We start from the raw sequence: 26,834 nt of genomic DNA on the forward strand, positions 1-26,834 counted from the left end.
GAAACGTTTATCCTCATCGACACTATTCATTTTTGTGTCTGTATCTGAGGGTTAGGTGCTGTTCCTGATGTCAGTGTGAGTACTCCAACTATTTCAGTTCACTTCATGTATTTGCTATTTTAAAGAACTTTGTATTGCTTTCAGCCAGACTCTTTGAACGTGGATAATAATGCAACAGTGGAGTATTGTTGTTGTGTAGTGTATACTTTTATCTGGCTTTTTTACAAGGTGACTATTGAGAGTCACAGAATTGTACCAACCTAAAACAATGTTATTATACGTGTAGGGATGTAGCCGAGTAGCTATACTATACTGCCTGCACCTGCCCGCCTGTCCAACATCACTACTCTGGACGGCTCTGACTTAGAATACGTGGACAACTACAAATACCTAGGTGTCTGGTTAGACTGTAAACTCTCCTTCCAGACCCACATCAAACATCTCCAATCCAAAGTTAAATCTAGAATTGGCTTCCTATTTCGCAACAAAGCATCCTTCACTCATGCTGCCAAACATACCCTTGTAAAACTGACCACCCTAACAATCCTTGACTTTGGCGATGTCATTTACAAAATAGCCTCCAATACCTACTCAACAAATTGGATGCAGTCTATCACAGTGTCATCCGTTTTGTCACCAAAGCCCAATATACTACCCAATATACCCAATATACTACTATGCGACCTGTACGCTCTTGTTGGCTGGCCCTCGTTTCATACTCGTCGCCTAACCCACCGGCTCCAGGTCATCTACAAGACCCTGCTAGGTAAAGTCTCCCCTTATCTCAGCTCGCTGGTCACCAGAGCATCACCCACCTGTAGCACGCGCTCCAGCAGGTATATCTCTCTGGTCACCCCCAAAACCATTTCTTTCTTTGGCCGCCTCTCCTTCCAGTTCTCTTCTGCCAATAACTGGAACGAACTACAAAAATTTCTGAAACTGGAAACACTTATTTTTTACCTTTATTTTACTAGGCAAGTCAGTTAAGAACAAATTCTTATTTTCAATGATGGCCTAGGAACAGTGGGTTAACTGCCTGTTCAGGGGCAGAACGACAGATTTGTACCTTATCAGCTCGGGGATTCAAACTTGCAACCTTTCGATTACTAGTCCATCACTCTAACCACTAGGCTACACTCCCTCACTAGTGTTAACCACCAGCTGTCAGAGCAGCTCACAGATTACAGGACCTGTACATAGCTCATCTATAATTTAGCCCAAACAACTACCTCTTTTCCTACTGTATTTATTTTATTTATTGATTTATTTTGCTCCTTTGCACCCCATTATTTGTATTTCTACTTTGCACATTCTTCCACTGCAAATCTACCATTCCAGTGTTTTACTTGCTATATTGTATTTACTTTGCCACCATGGCCTTTTTTTGCCTTTACCTCCCTTATCTCACCTCATTTGTTCACATTGTATATAGACTTATTTTTCTGTGTTGTTGTACGTGTCGAACTGCTTTGCTTTATCTTGGCCAGGTCGCAATTGTAAATGAGAACTTGTTCTCAACTTGCCTACCTGGTTAAATAAAGGTGAAAAAATATATATATACTGTGTGCATGCAATGTGCATGCGTGCGTGCGTTTGTGTGTGACTTACTTACTACTTAGTAGTAAGAGGTCAATCAATAAGATAATACTGTACAGTCAGTCTACCAGTGTAGCGATACTGGGTCCTTTCATGTAAAGGTAATATGTTTTTTAATTTGTTAACTACATTAATCAGTTCCATTGTGGGGATAACAGATTTAAATGGCTGTAGTGATTTAGCTGAATGGTTACCTTGAGATTGTTCATTTACAATCAGGTCTACAGGTCTATACTGATGTCTGGGGACATGAGGACTAACGCACAACAATTTCCAGCCATTCAATCAGCCAGAGAGAGATGGTGGATACTACAGTACCAGGCCCTGTACACACTCAGGTTGTACAACTGTTGTACAACGCATTTTACACAATGTCTGTGATACAACTGAGAGTTTGTCTGGACACATTTTTTAAAATAAAACCATTGTGCCAAATGCGTTCTACAGCCTAAAGCTGAAATCCACATACAGTGAAAAGCGCCACTGTTCGCCCCCAGCTGCATTGTTATTGGTTTTGTTCTTTTCACGAAACAGAGGAGAGGAGCATATGGCAGCGTGCTAAAAATAAAATGGTACTCCTTTGTTCTTCTAGTATTCCAATCTGACGTGACAGTTTCGCCCGATGATTTCAGCTTTAAGTGTGTACGAGGCCAAAGCTGATTCAAATTAGCACAGTGGGGAAATTGCATGTTTGGTCATTCAGAGTAGTATAACCAATTTTCTGACACAAACTGGCCTTACATTTGAATAACAACGTTAACGTGAATGTGTACTGCTCACATCTGTGCTCTTTTTATTATAGGAAACACGTTGACAACTGATACTTTGCTTTGAGACAATATTAGTTCAGAGGGAATGTGCAATGCAATTCAAAGAGAGTTCAAAGCCAGACTGAAATGGGAATATGTCACTTTGAGAGAGAAGAGCTAGTCTGTTATGCTCTTTCTATCACTGTCTTTGTCTTTTATCCCCAAGTCTGTAAGGGGTAGCTGTACAGGCTGAAGCTAGATAATAGCAACACCATATGCTTTAGGAGTTAACTCAAAAAGTAGTTTCATAAGCTAGGTTTCCATCTAATTGGCAACAGAGTTGTATGTGCTGGCCTGTCTTCCCACCTTTGGGACAGACATGAGCATATCTTCATTATGTACATATCTCTGGTATAGCTTACGTGATGAGATTATTATGGCGAAGTGAGCAAGATTATGTTTTATTTGTCAAACTGCAGCCAAGCAAAAATCATCATGTCACCAGATGAAGATCCTCGATATTTATTGGAAAGGAACATCAAGCTCATAACCTTGCGCTTTCACCACCCTGTGAAGTTCATCATAACTTATTTCATCTGTAGCTTAATAAACTGCATGCTTTCCCGTGTCGTGGTGGGAGGACCACACAACATGTCATCACGTGACTCCAAGTTAAATGAATATTACCTACACAAAATATCCCACCTTGTCTAGCTTATTTTGTTTTTGTCTACATTTAGAAAGTTTACCAGCAAATTTGCTTTTTCCGTCAGGCCTGTAGTCTTTTTTTTATCCTGCATGTATTTTACTCGTATAAAAAGGTTGGATGGAAACCTGGTTATTTAGTGTAAAAAAAAAAGAACACTAATTTGATGTCAAATCAAATCAAAGTTTATTTGTCACGTGCGCCGGATACAACAGGTGTAAACCTTACAGTGAAATGATTACTTACAGGCTCTAACCAATGGTGCGAGAAAAAAAAGTGTGTGTGTGTGTGTGTATGTGTGTGTGTGTGTGTGTGTGTGTGTGTGTGTGTGTGTGTGTGTGTGTGTGTGTGTGTAGGTATGTAAAGAAGTAAAACAACAGTAAAAAGACATTTGAAAAAAGAGTAGCAAGGCTATATACAGACACCTGTTATTCAGGCTTATTGAGGTAGTGTGTACATGTAGGTATCGTTAAAGTGACTATGCATATATGATGCACAGAGAGTAGCAGATGCGTATAAAAGAGGGGTTGGCGGGTGGTGGGTGGGACACAATTCAGATCGCCCGGTTAGCCAATGTGAGGGAGCACTGGTTGGTCGGGCCAATTGAGGTGGTATGTACATGAACATATAGTTAAAGTGACTATGCATATAAGAGATTAGCAGCAGCGTAAAAGAGGGGTTGGGGACCTTCTATTTACTGAATTGGATGGACTATTGTGAAACATAGTAGGTAGTGAAAAAGGGAAAACACATTGCACATGTGGTTGTGGATTCTTGTGGTATTTGCGGTGTGTAGATAAAAAAAAGAAATGTACCAATTCCAGATTGTCCCATTAAAAACCAGGGACACAGGTGTGAAAGCAAACAATTATGCGTTATGAAAAGAAAAATGAGGAAGGTCCACATAGTATTTACAGTGAAGGAAAGGAAAATGTATGCCATCTTTAGTGACACACATTGATACAGCAGGTAAAAAATAATTATAATTTGAGACACAGATTGGAGAAACACATTGTGACACGCATTATAAATATGCTCACATTCACAGGCGTGTAAACAACAGACAATCATAGCTCAGTTGAGTAGCAGGGTTTAGACCTTAAATTTGGATCAACCGACCCAAGTGGGACTTCCCTTCCTCAGTGACATCAAATCCTTCCCAGGAAAGTCCCCTGTTGTGCTCCTATCCAGTCCTGGTCCCTGTATGTGGATCTGGTGCATGTTGTCAGCCCTGCAGAACCTGTAATAGAGCCCAGAGCGACCGCCGTCCGGGTGCTCCTGAGAAATTTACAGAGTGTGTGGTTCAGCATGGGGATGTACTGTAGAGAGAAGAGATGGAGAGGGCCCTGGATGTTTTTTTTAAAGGGGCAATCTGGGATTGGTACATTACTTTTTTTAAACTTCTAATTAAATTATATATAGTCATTGATTCTAAAAGAATCAAACTTATAAATGCCTCAGTGAATATGGTTAAAACAATAATTTTGATCTTAAAGATGGTCAGTCCTTGAATCCATAGCTCCATCTATGCATTTTGAGAATGGCTACATTTCTCTAGCTCCACCCCTCATCTGTTTGCCTAAACAAAGTGGGGAGATGACTACTTTATTGTTTGAATCCCAGATTGCGCCTTCAATAAGAGCTGACAAAGTTTTGAGATGGTGCCTCCTCTCAGACAGGTGAGACGTAACAAGAGGAGAAAAGGAGGAGGCTGATAAATGTGTCTGGGTGTTGAGGAGCAGGGGACCCTCTTAGGGGCCTCATTCTGGGGCCACACTACACACGCAGGAAGGCCCCACTGGGGCCACAGACAAGAATAGTGCATTAACAGAAATAAGGCACTGAGGGTTTGTCTCAAAGACCTGAACTAGGTCTATATCTAAAACCGCTATAGTTCTCTGCATGAAACCATATACTTGCATTACAGGAACACACTGTAGGTATTTTCAGACATGTATTTATTGTATAGTAAGAGATGAGACACAGGGATTATGTCTGCATCCCAAATTGCACCCTAATCCCTATTTAGTGCATGGGCCAACGTCAAAATATCAAAAGTATTGCACCAAAATAGGAAATAGGGTGGAGTTTGGGACACACACAGGGATTATGAAAATGTCAGAACCCTCTGTCAAAGTAATGTCATACTAAATTGTTGAGGTTCTGCTGTGGGAGAGCTAGGGGTCATAATCCTCAGGTACATCTCTATAATAGAGAACAGAGCATGTGACAACGTCTAATCCTATCAGTTTCCTTTCACTGGTGGGAGACAGCAGCACGACAATGACAGGCCATGAATTACATTGATCTGAGATTGTGTGTGTGTGTGTGTATCTGAGTGGTCAGATCAATAAACGTGGGCTGTGTGTGAGTCCTTCTGCCTTCCCTTGTGTTATTTACTGCTAAACAACATAATCAATTTAAAGTTCCCCCTCACATACAGAGATCAATCATACATTTGAGGCCGCTCTACCGACTTCAATATCCTGGTTTAAAGCAGAGGCTCAGGATTGTGTGAGCATGCGAGAGTATTAGAATGTGTCTGTGCCACATTGGCAGCAGAGGGAGAATGGAAGTCATTTGACTGTTGTGAAGGCATCCGTCCATGATACAGCATCATTCAGTTTGGATTAAGTTTCCCTGGCAGAGTGGTGGTTCGGCGGAAACATAATCATTCTTTGGAGAGGTGTTTAAACTACTTCTCCTCCCTCCATTACCAATGAAAATAAATCTGATAGCTTTTGAAGTCGTGAGGATTCGAGGAAATGCATTTTGCATTCTGCATGTACTTGCCAGAGACTTTGAAATCTACAGAGTTGGTTTTGGAGGAGCAGTTAATTTTGAACTTTGCTGATTATTTGTTATTTACCTATTTATTTACTTATTTTCTTGCTTATTTCTAATAAAACCCCATCCCACCACCCTTGACAAAAAAATTGTTGTTACTGATTGTCCTGTTTGTCACAATCTTGAATATTTTGAATTATGTTGTTATTGATTTTGTTAATTAATGAGAGAGAGAGAGACTTGGAGTTTTTGTCTTTCTTTAATTAAACAATTCTCATTTCATTAAAACCTTACCCCCCCCCCTTAAAATAATATAACACCAAAATATATCCTGTACTGCAGTACTGCATACCATACCATTCTCACCTTACCCTCTACCCCACACTACAAAACAACATCACAATAACGAAAACCTCACCACTTCTACAACCGTATATAAAAACATCTTCCCCAGCTGTACAGACTGCCCCCTGACACACCATATCTCCTGAAACATCTCCACACATTTTTATCATTTTGTAGGACTAAAATTACACCCGAAGGTATGCAGAGACCATCCCATTAAATAATAGAAAAGGGTCTGTTATCTACCCATATTTGACCCTGTTCCTCCGTGTTAGCCAAATAGACAACTTTGCCTGAGCAAACAGAAAATTCAACGAAGCACATTTGGCCTTCTCCTTATTTGAATAATTTGAATTGAATCTCTTTCTCTCTCTCTCTTTCTCTCTCTCAGAGGACCTGAGCTCTAAAACTATGCCTCAGGACTACTTGGCCTGATGACTCCTTGCTGTCCCCAGTCCACCTGGTCATGCTGCTGCTCCAGTTTCAACTGTTCTGCCTGCGGCTATGGAACCCTGACCTGTTCACTGGAGGTGCTACCTTGTCCTGGACCTGCTGTTTTGGACTCTCTTCCACACCTGCTGTCCCTAACTCTGAAAGACTGGCTATGAAAAGCCAACTGACATTTACTCCTGAGGTCCTGACCTGTTGCACCCTCTACAAGCACTGTGATTATTATTATCTGGCCCTTCTGGTCATCTATTAACATTTGAACATCTTTTTCTGTTATAATCTCTACCCGACACAGCAAGAAGAGGACTGGCCACCTCTCAGAGCCTGGTTCCTCGGGAGTTTTTCCTAGCCAGCCAGTTTATGCCACAGGGAAGATGCCACCAGGTTGTTGATTATCAGCACCCTCCTTCTACATGACCAAAGGAAGAATTGGTTTTGGGGGTGACCAGAGAGATATACCTGCTGGAGCGCATGCTACAGGTGGGTGCTGCTATGGTGACCAGCGAGGTGAGATAAGGGGGACTTTACCTAGCAGGGTCTTGTAGATGACCTGGAGCCAGTGGGTTTGGCGACGAGTATGAAGCGAGGGACAGCCAACGAGAGCGTACAGGTCGCAGTGGTGGGTAGTATATGGGCTTTGGTGACAAAACAGATGGCACTGTGATAGACTGCATCCAATTTATTGAGTAGGGTATTGGAGGCTATTTTGTAAAGGACATTGCCAAAGTCGAGGATCGGTAGGATGGTCAGTTTAACAAGGGTATGTTTGGCAGCATGAGTGAAGGATGCTTTGTTGCGAAATTGGAAGCCAATTCTAGATTTAACTTTGGATTGGAGATGTTTGATGTGAGTCTGGAAGGAGAGTTTACAGTCTAACCAGACACCTAGGTATTTGTAGTTGTCCACGTATTCTAAGTCAGAACCGTCCAGAGTAGTGAAGTTGGACGGGCGGGCAGGTGCAGGCAGCGATCGGTTGAAGAGCATGCATTTAGTTTTACGTGTATTTAAGAGCAATTGAAGGCAACAGAAGGAGAGTTGTATGACATTGAAGCTCGTCCTGAGGGTTGTTAACACAGTGTCCAAAGAAGGGCCAGAAGCAAACAGAATGGTGTCATCTGCGTAGAGCTGGATCAGAGACTCACCAGCAGCAAGAGCAACATCATTGATGTATACAGAGAGCAGAGAAGAGAGTCGGTTCAAGAATTGAACACTGTGGCAGCCCCATAGAGACTGCCAGAGGCCCGGATAACAGGCCCTCCGATTTGACACACTGAACTCTATCAGAGAAGTAGTTGGTGAACCAGGCGAGGCAGTCATTTGAGAAACCAAGGCTATCGAGTCTGCCGATGAGGATATGGTGATTGACAGAGTCGAAAGCCTTGGCCAGGTCAATGAATACGGTTGCACAGTATTGTTTCTTATCGATGGCGGTTAAGATATCATTTAGGACCTTGAGCGTGACTGAGGTGCACCCATGACCAGCTCTGAAACCAGATTGCATAGCGGAGAAGGTATGGTGGGATTCGAAATGGTCGATAATCTGTTTGTTGACTTAGCTTTCGAAGACCTTAGAAAGGCAGGGTAGGATAGATATAGGTCTGTAGCAGTTTGGGTCAAGGGTGTTCCCCCCCCTTTGAAGACAGGAGTGACTGCAGCTGCTTTCCAATCTTTGGGAATCTCAGATGACATGAAGGAGAGGTTGAACAGGCTAGTAACAACAATTTCGGCAGATAATGTTTTAGAAAGAAAGGGTCCAGATTGTCTAGCCCGGCTGATTTGTAGGGGTCCAAATTTTGCAGCTCTTTCAGAACATCAGCTGACTGGATTTGGGAGAAGGAGAAATGGGGAAGGCTTGGGCGAATTGCTGTGCGGGGTGCAGTGCTGTTGACCGGGGTAGCCAGGTGGAAAGCATGGCCAGCCGTAGAAAAATGCTTATTGAAATTCTCAATTATAGTGGATTTATCGGTGGTGACAGTGTTTCCTATCCTTAGTGCAGTCGGCAGCTGGGAGGAGGTGTTCTTATTCTCCATGGACTTTACAGTGTCCCAGATCTTTTTTGAGTTTGTGTTGCAGGAAGCAAATTTCTACTTGAAAAAGATAGCCTTTTCTAACTGCCTGTGTATATTGGTTTCTGGTATCCAATTGTTAGTAGTTACTATCTTGTCTCCGGTATGGGCTCGGGAGAGACGGAGGTCGAAAGCCATGCATCCTCTGAAACACAACCCAACACAGCGGAAGCCAGCCGCACCAATGTGTCGGAGGAAACACCGTGCACCTGGCGACCTGGTTAGCGTGCACTGCACCCGGCCCGCCACAGGAGTAGCTAGTGCGCGATGAGACAAGGATATCCCTCCTGGCCAAACCCTCCCTAACCCTGACTACGCTAGGCCAGTTTTGGTGGGCGGATCTCTCTTTCCAGGTTTGTTGTGGTCCATATTTCTTCAATTTTTTAATAATGGATTTAATGGCGTTCTGTGGGATGTTCGAACCCTGATCTGTACTTCTCCACAACTTTGTCCTTGACCTGTTTGGAGAGCTCCTTGGTCCTCATGGTTCCGCTTGCTTGGTGGTGCCCTTGCTTAGTGGTGTGGCAGACTGTGGGGCCTTTCAGAACAGGTGTATATATTCTGAGATCATGTGACAGATCATGTGACACTTAAATAAAGTCCACTTGTGTGAAATCTAACTAAATATGTGACTTCTGAAGGTAATTGGTTGCACCAGATCTTATTTAGGGACTTCATAGCTAAGGAGGTGAGTATGCACCACTTTTCTGTTTTTGATTTTGAGTTATTTACTTATTTTTTTCACTTCACCAATTCTGGACAATTTTTTGTATGTCCATTACATGAAATCCAAATAAAAATCTATTTAAATTACAGGTTGTAATGCAACAAAATAGGAAAAATGCCAAGGGGGGTGAATACTTTTGCAAGGCACCATATTTGTCAAACATATTGGCGTGTGCACTAGAACAGTCTGCAGCAGCCTACTAGAATCTGAAGTCAGATGTGTACTGTTTCCTGATGATCTGGTGCTTCTGTCCCCAACTGAAGAAGGCCTACAGCAGCACCAAACCTGGGCCCTGACAGAAAATCTCAGTAAGACAAAAATAATGGTGTTGCAAAAAGGTCTTGTTGCCTGACCACAAAAACAAATTCCATCTAGACACCGTTGCCCTAGAGCACACAAAAACTATACAGTACCTACCTCAGCATTAACATCAGCCCCACAGGTAACCTCCATAAAGCTATGAACGATCTGACAGAAAAGGCAAGAATGGCCTTCTACGCCATCAAAAGGAACATAAAATTCGACATTCCAATTAGGATCTGGCTAAAAATACTTGAATCAGTTATAGAACCCATTGCCCTTTATTGTTGTGAGGTCTGGGGTCCACTCACCAACCAAGAATTAACAAAATGGGATAAACACCAAATTGAGACTCTGCATGCAGAATTCTGCAAAAACATCCTCTGTGTTCAACGTAAAACACCAAATAATGCATGCAGAGCAGAATTAGGCTCATACCCGCTAATTATCAAAATCCAGAAAAGATTCTTAAATTCTACAACCACCTAAAAGGAAGTGATTCCCAAATCTTCTGTACCAAGTAATCCCCTACAGAGAGATTAACCTAGAGAAGAGTCCCATAAGCAAGCTGGTCCTGGGGCTCTGCTCACAAACACAAACACAAAAACTGTGCAAACTGGAATGCTATTTTGCCCTAAACAAAGAGTACACAGTGGCAAAATACCTGACCACAAAAATTAAGGAAAGCTTTGACTATGTACAGATTCAGTGAGCATGGCCTATCTTTGTGCACACTGCCCAAACAATGAGGTGGAAACTGAGCTGCACTTCCTAACCTCCTGCCAAATGTATGACCATATTAGAGACACACATTTCCCTCAGATTACATTCACAAATAATTACAATTTGATCAAATTTTGATAAACTCCCATATCTGTTGTGTGAAATACCACAGTGTGCCATCAGAGCAGCAATATTTGTGACCTGTTGCCACAAGACAAGGGCAACCAGTGAAGAATAAACACCATTTTAAATACAACACATATTTATGTTTATTTATTTTCCCTTTTGTACTTTAACATTCTGCACATCATTATAACACTGTACCTAACCATAATATGACATTGTAAATGTGTCTATTCCTTTGACACTTGCATGTTTAATGTTTACTGTTAAATTTGTTTTGTTCATTTCACTTTTCTTTATTGGCTGTGTCAATGTAAACAGAGAGAGAGAACTTTGACCACGTTATTTTCAGGATTAAAGCTGCTCCCACTGTCAATCAGATCTTTTAACACCTCCCCTGCTGACCAGCGGAAACACAGTGAAAGGTGAGAGTCAGTGTGATAGCCAGCCAGGTAGCTCTGCTCTACAAGTGCTCTCTGCCTCCATTTAGAATGACAGGTGAATGGATTTCTGGATGCACTCCAATACACACTCCTGAATATTGCTTAGTTGGCTGAGAACACTAGCCTTCTGTATTACACAAAGGTAGGGAAGAAAGTATATGAGATACAGAGGTGAAAGTAAGGCAGGATGGTCCGGTACAGCGTCCCTGCAAAATAAACAGTGGGGGTATGTCGTACCGGTAAAACATGACCCTATCACAGTAATTTGAACAAAATGTCAAGAAAACTTTAGGCTATTACACCACTTTTTATCATTACCTCATGTCAGAGGCATAAAAAATGTGTGAATGGACTTGAAAACGGGTGTTACAGCGAACTTTGAAATGCTCTGCGGTCAGATGAGGCAGAGATGGGTGGCCGATACCGAGACAGCAGTGGAGGCACAATCACCAAATGTCTCTTTCCATTCACCACTGTTTGGAGTCTGGAAATAAGGTGTGTTGTGAGTGGATGGACATATGCGGGGTAGTCTAGAAAAGGAGCCCTTTAATGGAATTGTTTGACAATCAGATGAAAACATCATGACTGGTTGTGTTTATGCCACAATAAAAGGTCATTCATTTTAAAAGTTAAATGACAAACCTTTAAGACTAGGTCCACAGAGATCCTATTGAATTAATAGGGACTCTATATGGAAATCTACGATTAGGCCCATAAAAAATGTCCCGCAACAAGAAGAAAAGAATACTAGTTTCACCTCTGGATACAGTATTGTGTAGCCTACTGCACTAATCCAGCAATACTCCATTTGTTATTTGTGGTTATTATTTTACTATGTCTTTGAGAGGCAAGCACCTGAATGTAACGGTTGATTCTGAATTTCTCTCCCAATCTCTCTCCCGTCTCTAACCTTATCTGAAGTTCACCTTGTTTAAAACAAATACGATTAGCAAAAACAAGTGAAATTCCTGTGTGTGTATTATTTTTAAACACAAAACTTGTCTTTGGGTGGGCTCAGATGAGATATTTCTGTTCTGCTGTTCTGCTGAAAGTCAATAAAACGTTTTAACCCCAACTGATGGAAGTGAACAGGTACTTCAAAGGTGCGCTAATGTTTGGCACCAATTTTGAAATGTACAGTATGTGATATAATTTCATAATGAATCTAACAGACTGTGCTTTGGACCGTTTAATATAGACGTGGATTGAGGTTGGTTCTAGTTAATTGGTAGAATTGGTACAAAAACACATTGGAAAAGTTGACTTTTCAAACAACCCTTTATATCCAACTAGCAGAAGGTGAAATATCCAAACAATAACACTCTGTTATTCTCCAAGTCCAATTAACCCAAAACATTACAGGCATCTGCCCTGCAATTACAGTGCATTAATTATGGCCTCACACAAATGAACAGAAGAAAAGAGGCTAGATTGGGTTAGATGAACTTTGCTGTAGAAAAAAAAGACATTATATATTTTACACTAGGTTGGTCTCTGCAAATTCTATTTGGCCTTCAGTTCCAAGAGTGAAAATGGGAGTCAGGAAGGTTAATACATTGTCATTACGAGGACAACAATAGCTCACAGAGTCAAGCCAGAGGAGCAATTAAAGGTTTGGCCTTGCTTCCACTCTGTCTACATCCCAAATGGTACCCTATTTCCTACATAGTGCACTACATCCCATAGGGCTTTAGGACTACATAGGGTATAGAGTGCCATTCGGGACACAGTCTGGGTCTCCTCTCTTACCTCTCCTGTCCTGTTAGACGCTAGCCAGAGATAGACTGTAGCTTAGGAGGATCCAGGGTGCTGAGTGAGAATTATGAAGAGGAAGTACAGTCTACTGTAAAGTATATTCCATAAGAGCAACCAGTGGCAGGAATGTCTGATAATGAATGTCTTAATCACTATACTTCCCTCATATGATTTATGATTTCATGATAACATATAACTTCTTAGGAGTTTTGAGGAAGGCAACAACATGCATTATAATGGTGGATATTGATGGTAACAGGTGAGGACAGATCCTCTGCTCTAAGGCTACTATTGACCAGGGTCCAGTAGAAGGCCTAGTAGTGCACTATATAGGGAATAGGGCGCCATTTGGTACGCAGCCCGAATGTAGCTTTAATTAGGATATCAACCATTTTGAGGATAGTTTACTCATAATATCAGCCTGGGGAAGCGACTCAAAGTCCATTGATGCTTTTATTTTATCCATTAGCTGATTGTGTAGTCTGATAGAAAGAGCATAGCCCATCACTGTCAGAGTCTTGACATGCTCATTGATGCATTAATGTCACAATTAACATATTAAGAAGAAAGACGCTTATTCATTCACATCCTCTATGCTAATTAACCCAAATGGTGCAATTAAATCCACAAATTTACTTCAAACCCTCCACGGAAGATAATTAGCCTCGATGCAAAATTCATAACCCAGTCATAAGTCACAGCGCAACAACACAATAGATGCCTTTCAGAGTGGGCGTTTGAGGGCTTTAGCCAATTTATTTAAGTTGTAACTCTGTGTGTGTGCGTGTGTGTGTGTGTGTGTGTGTGTGTGTGTGTGTGTGTGTGTGTGTGTGTGTGTGTGTGTGTGTGTGTGTGTGTGTGTGTGTGTGTGTGTGTGTGTGTGTTTGTGTGTGTGTGTGTGTGTGGGTGTGTGTGTGTGTGTGTGTAGCGGTGAAAGGCCACCATGCACACAACTGCAGCTGTCATTTTCACATTAGGTTATGATCTCCTAAACACCAGAGAAGAGCTTGTCTACATCCCAAATGGCACCCTATTCCCTTTATAGTGCATGGCATTACTTTTTCCATTTGGGACAGCGCTGGTCAAATGTAGTGCACTATAAATAGGGTTTGGGACAACAATACTGCAGCATATCAGTTGAAATTGAGTGCCATTGCCTTTCATCGTGACTTTATCTGCCTGTCTCTATTTTCCCCTTCCTTCCAGCCTCCCAGAACAGAGCAGACAATGGCAACGCAGCTGTGTGCGTGTGCGTGTGCAGTGCAACCGTGTATCTGCGTCTGGGAAGAAAGGGCCCAGTTTATCAGTCACTCCTGATATAAAGACAGAAAATCGATGAGAAAAGACTCAGCAACGAGGATACACACACACCAGCTGGGCCTGTGATAATATCTTAAATCTGACAGCCATCTAAGGATCACCCCCCCCCATAACCCTGTCTCATCCCAACTAATTTAGTTGTGAATCTGATGCTGCACTGAATGAGAATATGAGAGTGAGAATGAATGAGAGTATAATCAGTGATGCAGCCACCTCAATATTCAAAAAATATTCCTATTCCCTGTTTAGTGCACTTATTTCACTAAAAAGGTCCAAAGCACATTATATGGGGAGCAGGTTGACATGTTAGGCACCACCCTGTAAACGTGTCTAAAGCAGAGGCTAAGAACACAGTGACCTGCTATTTCTGACCTGTCTGGCCAAGCCAATCCTTCATCCTCTACAGCTGTACTTGCAGCAAATGTCAGACTTGCATCCCTACTACTTTGATGTGCATCACAGGGAAATATGATGTCCGAGGCTAAAACTTAATGGATCTCATTGAGATGTACATATCTTAACCTCTGTGGAGTGATGGATGGAGAACAATTCTGATAATTTATTGACTTGAGGATGTGACTCGTTATATTCCTAAAGGGCAACATTTGGGCCACAATCCACCGAGAGGTGAGAGATGTTTCATAATTGCCTCTTTCGGATAGTTTACAATCAGTACTTAAACGCCAGCAGGACTAGACACTTTGTCAAGCAGCTGACAGGACTATGGTACATCTTCAGTACACACTAGTAAAAGAGGGTTCCTCAAGGGTTCTTAGGGAAGGGTAATGGTTCTATGTGGAAGCATAATGACTCAAATAACCATTTGAGCCACACAATAGATATTTGCCGTTCAGAAAAGGGTTCTTTTCTGTTTTAGTGAAAATGTAAATGTACTCATTGGAATATTTAGGGTGGTGGTTTCCTCACAGCTGTTTTTGTGTGACCATGAGCCAGAGTGTCATTCCAGTTGATCTCATCTGTTGTGTTATTGTAACAATCCGGGTGTTGTGGGTGTGGAGTCAAAGGCAGGAGACAGAGTACAATGCTGTGCTCTTTAATGCACTAAACGCACCTCAGGGTGCTAACAATGATCACGGCCCCAAAACACAGGGAATGTCAAAATGACGATTCAAAAAAGGCACGACTAGGAACTAACACGTTCCTCTGATACAGAGCAGAAGGTTACAAAGAATAATCCCGCACAACAACCAGGCGGGCCGGCTGTCTAATAAAGACAAACTAATCATACACACAGGTGCTACCAATAAACATACAAGGAGGGGGAGAAAAGACAATCAGTGGCAGCTAATAGGCCGGTGACGACGACCGCCGAGCGCCACCCAACCGGGAAGGGAAACCACCCTCAGTCGGACTCGTGACAGTTATGCCATGTCATGACTTGACTTTAACTTTAATATGTGGACTTTTATTTATCTAATTAACTATTTTAATTGTTACCCCATTAAATGAATCATGCAACAATGAATTCATTATGATCTGGGGCACTGTCACGTTCTGACCTTAGTTCTTTTATTATGTCTTTTTTTTAGTATGGTCAGGGCGTGAGTTGGGTGGGTTGTCTATGTTCCTTTTTCTATGTTTTTGGATTTCTGTGTTTGGCCTTGTATGGTTCTCAATCAGAGGCAGCTGTTTATCGTTGTCCCTGATTGAGAACCATATTTAGGTAGCCTGGTTTCACTTTTGAGTTGTGGGTGATTCTTTTCCGTGTTAGTCTCCACACAGAACCGGTTTGTTTGTTTCACGTTGTTATTTTGTATTTTTGTAGTGTTCAGTTTGTCTTACCACGCTGCAAATTGGTACGACCTCTCTTACTCCTCATCAGAGGACGACGACAAACGTTACTGGCACCACAGGTGAGGTTCTTTAAAGAGCTACCGTCTCCCAAATTAAACTCTAAAAGGTCTTTACCTATCACATGTATAAACAGTCATTATCATTCTGAACAGTCGTAACCTCATTGCATCTGCAAAAACCTAAGCCTTACTTATGATTCAGTACAACACAAATTGGTTTAATTATTTATTTACTAGCTAATTAAATGGGAACACAGGATAAACATACACACTGCACCAGTTATTGTCTGGAGATGTAATACGCTGTAAACAGGTTCCCAGTGAAATGACAACATGGCTGCTTGCTAAAGAAGAGATGGAGAGAGAGAGGGACAGAGACACATAAATATTGGTACATTCAGAAATTACTTTCACCTACAGTAACCATACAAACTCAGCAAAAAAAAGAAATGTCCCCTTTTCAGGACCCTGTCTTTCAAAGATAATTCGTAAAAATTCAAATAACTTCACAGATCTTCATTGCAAAGGGTTTAAACACTGTTTCACATGCTTGTTCAATGAACCATAAACAATTAATGAACATGCACCTATGGAACGGTTGTTAAGCAATTAAGGTCACAGTTATGAAAACTTAGGACACTAAAGAGGCCTTTCTACAGACTCTGAAAAGCATCAAAAGAAAGATGCCCAGGGTCCCTGCTCATCTGTGAACGTGCCTTGGGCATGCTGCAAGGAGGCATGAGGACTGCAGATGTGGCCAGGGCGATAAAATGTCTGTACTGTGAGACACCTAGTATCAGTGCAGTGGCAGACCATGTGTAATAGCACCTGCACAGGATCGGTACATCCGAACATTACACCTGCGGGACAGGTACAGGATGGCAGCAACAACTGCCCGAACGCACAATCCTTCCATCAGTGCTCAGACGGTCTGTAATAGGCTGAGCGAGGCTGGACTGAGAACTCGTAGGCAACGACGTCACCTATGGGCACAAACCCACTGTCGCTGGCAAAAAGTGCTCTTCACTGACGAGTCGCGGTTTTGTCTCACCAGGGGTGATGGTCGGATTTGCGTTTATCGTCAAAATAATGAGTGTTACACTGAGGCCTGTACTCTGGCGCGGGATTGATTTGAAGGTGGAGGGTCCATCATGGTTTGGGGCGGTGTTTCACAGCATCATCGGACTGAGCTTGTTGTCATTGCAGGCAATCTCAACGCTGTGCGTTACAAGGAAGATATCCTCCTCCGTCATGTGGTACCCTTCCTGCAGGCTCATCCTGATATGACCCTCGAGCATGACAATGCCACCAGTCATACTGATTGTTCTATGCGTGATTTCCTGCAAGATAGGAATGCCAGTGTTCTGCCATGGCCTGTCATGCATAGGTGTAATAGGTGGCAGGGAAGTCAGGCGCAGGAGAGTCAAATGGAGTTTAAAATGGAGTCTTTTAATAAAGTTCCAAGAGTATGCTCCATAACAATAAATGTACAAACAAACAAAACATGGGTACGAGGACCCGACGCGCACCTATACAACAATCACACTACACTGACAATAAAACAATCTCTGACAAAGACATGAGGGGAAACAGAGGGTTAAATACACCACAGGTAATGAATGGGATTGAAAACAGGTGTGTGGGAAGACAAGACCAAACCAATGGAAAATGAAAAAAGGATCAATGATGGCTAGAAGACCGGTGACGTCGAACGCCGAGCACCGCCCGAACAAGGAGAGGCAACGACTTCGGCAGAAGTCGTGACATGGCCAGACAAGAGACCGGATCTCAATCCCATTGTGCACGTCTGGGACCGGTTGGATCGGAGGGTGAGGGCTAGAGCCACTCCCCCATAAATGTCCGGGAACTTGCAGATGCCTTGGTGGAAGAGTGGGGTAACATCTCACTGCAAGAACTGGCAAATATGGTGCAGTCCATGAGGAGGAGATTCACTGCAGTACTTAATGCAGCTGGTGGCCTCACGGTGAACAGGGCAGCCCTGGAAAATCGGTTGGGCCTTTTCGTGGCAAGCTTTTAATGCTCTGATTGTCCAAAATGATTCCAACAAGTCTTCTACTGTTGTCCTTTTTTGTAGTTGTCCGGTATCCAGGACTGATGCCGGACGTTGCATTGTAATTTGTTTCAGTCCCCCTCAAAGTGGAAAAGGTATCATTGGAAGCAGAGTTGATGAACATTGATGCTTTGTTTCCTGAGATGGATGCGGTGCTTGCAGAAGTGTCTGAAGAATAAGAGAAGTTAATCTTAGCTACAGCATTGCATGTCTCCATGAAGCAGTGATGTTGCTCACTCACAGAGACTGTGCTGAAATATCTTAATATCGGCTTGAGTCAAATTTTCGTTCACCTCAACATGTAAAGCCTGTCAATACTCCATTTGGGTAGCCATCCAAGGCATCCTCTATGTATGCTAAGTTATGTTTGGCTTCTCTGGAACGGGTTCAAAGGTGTGGACGTTTTTGACGATTTTGTCAAGGCGATCCGTGCTAACAATGCGGAGAGGGTTGGTTCCACCCCGAGGGGAATTTTTGGCCGATAGGCCAAGAGGAGAAACCAAGCTTTGGCTTTGTTGGCGAGGAGGCGCCATATTACTCTGTCCTGATTGGCCAAGAGGAAAAGACTGAGGAACATCTGACAGAGTTAAAGTCTGATACCTTCTGTCATCTTCACTCCTTTGTGTACCAAGCTCCAGATGTGAGCACGGTTGCTTTATTGGGTAGTCACGCTGTAGTGTGTGACTGTTCTGGAGGTGCCACCTGGAGGAACTAAGGGTGGTATTCTGCTGCATAGCGGAGTCCACTTGGGCGCTTAGAGTACTTCATTTAGACAGATGATTGTTGTACTGTCTCTGTTCGGCCTCATACTTATATGTCATGGTCTGCGGGGAGAGGTCTTGAGTGCGGAGCAAGAGATTCTGTGATGAGATTTCCTCATTTGATTGGAGATTATCTTCCTCACCTGAGTTCTCTCGTCATTAATTTGGTCAGACTTCAATGAGTTCCGTTGTTTTGTCATCCAACTTGATCATTGTGTTCGTTACCTGTTCGTCTTGGTCGGCAGCTTTTGGAGTAGAACATCATTGCTCTGAGTGACGTTCATCAAATCTGCATGCATGTTATCAAGTTGCACGCCTCTGTTTGTAGTTAACTCGTCAGATTTATCTAATTTGGCGTGGACTTGGTCGTATTTATTTTTGGCTAAAACTAGTTCTTGTAGACGATTTTGTTCAAGAGTTAGTGCTCGTTCCTCGTCATAGGTTTTTTTGGTGACTTTTAAATGTTTCCTTCTCAAACAGAGTTCCTCAGCAAGCTTAATCTTTTATTTTTTGGCTTTTGTCATTAGTTTTCCGGTTCTCTCCACCTGTCCCTTCATTCTGCTGTGCACTGCGGTACAGGACCGATGGCGGCCATACATCATGGCTTAACTGGAGAGAACCTTTACAAGGCCTGCACCTGATGGTTTATTTTGTAGGGTGTTACTCTCCAATTTCTGCAGGTTTTTTTTTGCTTATGGCATTGTGATCTACATTCTTAGCCCTTTGGCATAGTTTGGATTTGTATCGTTGCTGAGGTCAGCGATCAATCTTTCCATCGGTGATGGTTCACTTATTACCAGGGGAATAGGGGGCACCCCCTCTGATAGCTTGCTCATTATTATTATTTTGTTTTGTAAAGTTTGGATTTTGACTCCAATGTTCCATTTAGAACCTTATGATCATGGTTATTTATTTACTGTAACTTTAAAAAAGGCTTCTATATAGCACTAAAAAGCCAAATAATGGTTACAAGTCAAATAACTATTTTTTTTATATATATATATATATATATATATATATATATATATATATATATATATAACCTTTTTTTGTGTGTAGCTTTAGGACTATGTTGTCCAGGACAGGAGCAACAATGTTTGTCTCAAAATCTATCTGAAAATCACCATTATTGGCTTGTATCACAGCAAGCACAGATACTGTATCAGCATATTGTAACACGATAATGCTTCAAGTTTGACATCTTGCTGATATTGTGAGGGCCTATACAGTAATGTCATAGTTATAGGTGTCAAACCACACATCCATGACACTGATTGTGCCTTCTGCCCCAAGGCTTTAAGATTCTCCTATATCACAATTTTCCTTATCTGGGCCTGTATTCATAAAACGTCTACAGGATTTTGGATAGTTTACAATCAGTGCTTAAACGCCAGCAGGAAGAGACACTTTGTCAAGCAGCTGACAAGACAGTGTCTATCTGTGATGCATCTCCAGGCGCTTCAGAACTATGGATTATTTTATTATACATTTTAGAATTGGCCCATTTCTGAACAACAAAATGAAAACTATTGTGACGTTCTAATCTTGGAAAAGGATGAGAAAGAGATAAGAAACAAGACACCACAGAAATCCAAGTGGTTTTGGATCGATATTAAAGATTTCACTCTGTCCAGGAATAACAATGTTGGTCTGAAAATCAATTTGAAAATCACAAACATGGGCTTGTATTGCTGGAAGCAAAAATCCCTGCATATTGTTACATGATAATGCTTTAAGTTTGACAGTTTGCTGATATTGTGAGGGGTATACAGCATTTTTTTGTCATGTGTCGAGCCACATAGTGATTGTTCATTCTGCTACAAGGGGTTTAAGATTCTCCTATACCACATACTTTAATTAATTGCTGTCTCAAATAACCGCCTGTCCCTTTAAATAGCCGAACAATGGTTACCATGAATTGTTTAATGTTAGATATTTTACATTAAATAAGTCAGAAACGACTCAAGAAAATTATGGCAATCATCCGTTTTTAGAAACTGCTAGCCAATGGCTGCTAACAGCTGAGAGTACAGATCCTCAGAAATCGAAGAACTGTCAAAAATGCACAGTCGAAGAGGAGAATAATTATTCTGTCAAGGATAAGTTTATTTTCTTCAAAATGGAACCATACTAAGACAAAGGAAACGTGACGCAGTGTGTAAATGATAACACATTAGTGTAAGAAATTAATTAATTAAAAGTATGGAAGTGAATGCTGGAATTAAACAATTAACTATGCAAATTAGCAAAAGCTGTGTGCAATAAGGAAATAGACACCTGGCTCAAATAGAAGCTTGTCTCTATCAAGGGCCTGTTGTGTTCAGTGATTTTAAGCAAATAAAAGCAAAGTAGAAGTTTTACGGTAACTATTATGATCAGACCTCGTATTCACAAAGCGTCTCACAATAGCAATGCTGATCTAGGATCAGGTCCGCCTTTTATTTGTGATGATTTAAATGCTAAACTCCTACTCTAAGAAGCTTTATGAATACAGGCCCATATTATCATAAATGCACTGAACTCTCAATTGTACCCTGTTTAAATCCTCCAAACAGAATACATACTTATATTTTAAGACATGTATTTCTCAAGAATATCTATCGGTTCCTCGTGTCTTTGAAAACATTAGCAGAGCAGTATCATGCAACGCTACAACAGATATTATCATTCTGATACATTATTTTCTATTCATTCCAGAAAATCCAGTCATGTTACTCAGAGGCAACAAACATGCCTTCAGCTTACAACACTCTCAGATACAACACATATGTACTTCTCTCTCTGCTCGACAGCACAAATGCCCTGTGGGTCATGTTCATGTGCATCCAATGAGGTGAAAAGCCTGTTTCGCTGTGTTGTGTTATCTCCTGTGGTTTATTTCTTCTACATCCATACTTGTGTACTCATTCAATGAGAAACAAAATGATTTTCGCCCCCTTGAAACGTATTATTTTGACACTAATTCATGGTGTTGAATTCAAACATGATTTGTGAGCTTACCCTCCTACTGCGAGATGACTGTATGCTTGTGTCCCAAATGGCCCCTTTTCAATGTATAAGGCATTAATTTCAACCAAAGCCCTATGGACCCTGGTCAAAAGTAGTGATCTACATAGGCAATAGGGTGCCATGTGGGACACAGTCTATATGTTAAGAATTATGCAATTCTGCTGTGGTGTGATGTTTTTATTTGAATATTCTGCGCTGAGATGTCAAGCGGATAAAACTGGTATGGAGATCTGTTGTGGGTCTTGTTCTGTATGCCTGTTTCAAACTGGAATTTATCACACTTCCTTTAAAAAAATATCAGCAATTAACCCTTCATTTAACAGTCCGATAATTACTAGGTTATAACTAGGTAAATACCTAGTAACAAAATGTAAATACATAAACTATTCAGTCCTAAGCGTACTTACTAGGACCAAAGCAAGTACTACTTACTAACTGAGTAAATGCAAAGTAACAATGTCATTATATAGTATATTTCTAGTCTAAAAGTTAGTATTTAGAACATTAAAAGTAGCAGGTACTTACTTTGTTAAAACATACAGTACCAGCCAAAAGTATGGAAACACTATCACATTAAAGTGTTTTTTTTTGTTTTTTTACTATTTTCTACATTGTAGAATATTAGTGAAGACATTACAACTATGAAATAACACATATGGAATCATGTATTAACCAAAAAAGTGTTCAAAGTAGCCAACCTTTGCCTTGATGACAGCTTTACACACTATTGCCATTCTCTCTACCAGCTTCATTAGGAATGCTTTTCCAACGGCCTTGAAGAAGTTTCCACATATGCTGAGCACTTGTTGGCTGCTTTTCCTTGACTCTGTGCCCCAACTCATTCCAAACCATCTCAATTGGTTTGAGGTTGGGTGATTGTGGAGGCCACGTCATCTGATGCAGCACTCCATCACTCTCCTTGGTTAAAAAGCCCTTACAGTCTGGAGGTGTATTTTTTCTGTTGAAAAACAAAGTATAGTCACAATAAGCGCAAACCAGATGGGATGGTGTAATGCTGCATGCATAATGCTATGGTAGCCATGCTGGTTAAGTGTGCCTTGAATTCTAAATAAATCAACAGTGTCACCGGCATGGCTACCATAGCATTCTGCTGCATTACGCCACCCCATCTGGTTTGCACCATCACACCTCCTCCTCCATGCTTCACGGTGGGAACCATACATGATGAAATCATCTGTTTACTTACTCTGCGTTTCACAAAGACACGGCGGAAGCAAAAATCGAACAATTGGACAAATCAGGCTATTGTCTGTATACCTTGTATACTACCTTGTCACAACAACTGATTGGCACAAGCGAGCTAAGAAGGAAATAAATTTGACAAATTCACTTTTAACAAAGCACAGTTGTTAATTGAAACGCATTCCAGGTGGCTAACTCTTGAAGCTGGTTGAGAGAATGTCAAGAGTGTGCAAAGCTGTCATCAAGGCTACTTTGAAGAATCTCAATTTTAAAATATTTTTGTCACGTTCTGACCTTAGTTCCTTTGTTTTGTCTTTTGTTTTAGTATGGTCAGGGCGTGAGTTGGGTGGGTTGTCAATGTTAGTTTGATTTTCTATTTCTGTGTTTGACCTGGTAAGGTTCTCAATCAGAGGCAGCTGTCAATCGTTGTACCTGATTAAGAACCATATTTAGGTAGCCTGTTTTCCATTGTGTTTTGTGGGTGGTTTCAGTCTTTGTCTGTCTACAAAGGACAGAACTGTTCCCGTTGTTTTGTTCAGTTTTCATTAAATAAGATGAACACTTACCAAGCAAAACTTGGTCCTCACCTTCTTCCCACGACAGCCGTCACAGAAGCACCCACCAAGTAAGGACCAAGCAGCATGGTGACGAAAGGCAGCGATACCTGGAGAACTGGACTGGGAGGAGATCCTGGATGGCAAAGGAGCCTGGGCATAGGCTGGAGAATATCGCCGCCCCAAGGCTGAGCTGGAGGCAGAGAAAGCCGAGAGGCGGTGGTATGAGGAGGCAGCGCGGCTGGAAGCCCGAGAGGCAGCCCCCAAAATGTATTGGGGGTAGGCACACAGGGAGTGTGGCTAAGTCAGGTTGGAGACCTGAGCCAACTCCCCGTGCTTACCGTGGAGAGAGATGGAGTGGGCAGGCACCGTGTTAGACCGTGAGGCGTCCCCGGTGCGCAGGCATAGCCCGGTGCGGTACATACCAGCGCCTCGTATCGGCCAGGCTAGGTTGGGCATCGCGTCAGGGGCCATGAAGCCGGCTCAGTGCATCTGGTCTCCAGTGCGTCTCCCGGGCCGGGGTATATGGCACCAGCCTTACGCATGGTGTCCCCGGTTCGCCAGCACAGCCCGGTGCGGGCTATTCCACCTCGCCGCACTGGCCTGGCTACTGGGAGCATTCAACCAGGTAAGGTCGGGCAGGCTCGGTGCTCGAGACCTCCTGTGCGCCTTCACGGTCCGGTCTATCCGGTGCCACCTCCACACACCAGCCCTCCGGTGGCAGCACCTCGCACCAGGCTGTCTCTCTGTCGCCCGTCTGTCCTGAGCTGCCGGGGTCGCCCGTCTGTCCTGAGCTGCCGGGGTCGCCCGTCTGTCCTGAGCTGCCGGAGTCACCCGTCTGTCCTGAGCTGCCGGAGTCGCCCGTCTGTCCTGAGCTGCCGGAGTCGCCCGTCTGTCCTGAGCTGCCGGAGCCGCCCGTCTGTCCTGAGCCGCCCGTCTGTCCTGAGCCACCCGTCAGCCAGGAGCTGCCGGAGCCGCCAGTCAGCCAGGAGCTGCCGGAGCCGCCCTTCACTCCGGACCCGTGGCTTGGGTCCTCAGTCTGAGGTCGTCGGCGAGGGTCACCACGTTAGAGGCCACGGAGGTGGGTAGAGAAGCGGAGAATGACTATGGTGGGGTCCGCGTCCCGTGCCAGAGCCGCCACCCCGGACAGACACCCACCCAGACCCTCCCCTATAAGTTTAGATTTTGCAGCCTTCGGGGTGGGGGGGGGGGGTACTGTCACGTTCTGACCTTAGTTCCTTTGTTTTGTCTTTTGTTTTAGTATGGTCAGGGCGTGAGTTGGGTGGGTTATCTATCTATGATTTTCTATTTCTGTGTTTGGCCTGGTATGGTTCTCAATCAGAGGCAGCTGTCAATCATTGTCCCTGATTGAGAACCATATTTAGGTAGCCTGTTTTCCATTGTGTTTTGTGGGTGGTTGTTTTCAGTCTTTGTGTGTCTACACCAGACAGAACTGTTCTGGTTGTTTCTTTGTTGTTTTGTTATTCAGTGTTCAGTTTTCATTAAATAAGATGAACACTTACCACTTTATTTGTTTAACACTTGTTTGGTTACTACATGATTCCGTATGTGTTATTTAACCTCTCTGCGCACGGAACCCGCTAGCGGGCTGAAATTCCACAACATACATTGATCGCTACATAAATAGTGATAGTCAACATTCCTGAAAATACAAGTGTCTCACATGTATCGAAAGCCTAGAATCTTGCTAATCCAACTGCGTTGTCAGATTTAAAAAAGGATTTACTGCAAAAGAATACGATGCAATTATCTGAGCATAGAGCCCCATTAAAAAAAAAACATTTTAACCAGCACAGGCGTAACATAATCACAAACTGCATTAAAATAAATCGTTTACCATTGACAACCTTCGTCTGTTTGCAATTCCAATGCTCATGGTTACAAGATGAATGGTCTTTTGTTGGAACAAATTTCATAACCTAACACAAAACATTTTGTGACCCGCTTGTGTCGTGAATTCTGTCTCATTCCATTTTCGACACATTCCAGGTAAATAACCCACACAGAACGTGACTTTTCCAGTCATGTTTGGTTTCACTGATGGGCCATTTCGCGGGATGTATTGACTGAAAGAAACCGATTTGAAGACAAGTCATGACATCATTGTGCACCAATGATTTGCCCGCTGTTTCGTTGATTGACTGTCTTTTAACCCAATGACCACTGATCGTTTTGAAATCTAGCTGGGAAGATAGCCAATGGGCTGAGGTAAACGGCAATAGGCCATGTGTTGCAAGACCAACCCATGTAGTAAGCTCCAGCGTAAAGTGAGTCATTCGCTATTGAAGTTTCATACCCGGAAGGAGAGACCCATATTACGCACTGCATTGTTTGGTAAATGCGCAGCTTCAACTGTTTATATATCAACCATTATGGCGACTAAGTCAGGGAAAGCTAAATCGAAGTCTAGATATAGATGTACACACAATTTTAGAATAAATTGATTGGGAAGATGAGACAGATTGTTGTAGGACGACTCATTTAGTGATTCCCAAGTGGAGGAATATTTCTTTGAACGGAGAGGACATCGTTTTGGACTGGTAAGTTCTTATGTTTATGCCCTTGTTTGAAATTAATAATATAAAATATTATTTTATTTTTTAGAAGCAATACATAAACATGTAATGTCATGAAATGTGAGATGCGTGTGTCTGCCGCCCCACCCCAACCCACATGAAATAGCCTATTTGAGGCTGTTGAGCGGAGGGCAGGCCCACTTCAATGGCCAAAGTGAAATGGAGACAGTAGATACAGCTGGTCTGTCATAATATAAAAGAGACAGTAGATCTAGCAGGTCATAATAATATATTCAACCTTATGTTCCCTGTACTCTCTCTGTTTATTATACCTGTTGATACAGGGCTCATATGTGAAACTATTCTAACTGAACATTTTCTTTCAGTGACACTGACTCCGAATGGGAGTCTTATCCGGTGTCCTGTGTGAATTAAAGTATGCTCTCTCTAATTCTCTCTTTCTCTCTCTCGGGGGACCTGAGCCCTAGGACCATGCGTCAGGACTACCTGGCATGATGACTCCTTGCTGTCCCCAGTCCACCTGGCCTTGCCGCTGTTCCAGTTTCAACTGTTCTGCCTGCGGCTATGGAACCCTAAACTGTTCATTTTTACTCTTGAGGTGCTGTCCTGTTGCACCCTCTACAACCACTGTGATCTCCACCCGGCACAGCCAGAAGAGGACTGGCCACCCCTCATAGCCCGGTTCTTCCCTATGTTTATTCCTAGGTTTTTGCCTTTCTATGGAGTTTTTCCTAGCCACCGTGCTTCTACACCTGCATTGCTTGCTGTTTGGGG

This window comes from Oncorhynchus masou, chromosome 21 (assembly GCF_036934945.1).
Source record: "Oncorhynchus masou masou isolate Uvic2021 chromosome 21, UVic_Omas_1.1, whole genome shotgun sequence".
NCBI lineage: Eukaryota > Metazoa > Chordata > Actinopteri > Salmoniformes > Salmonidae > Oncorhynchus > Oncorhynchus masou.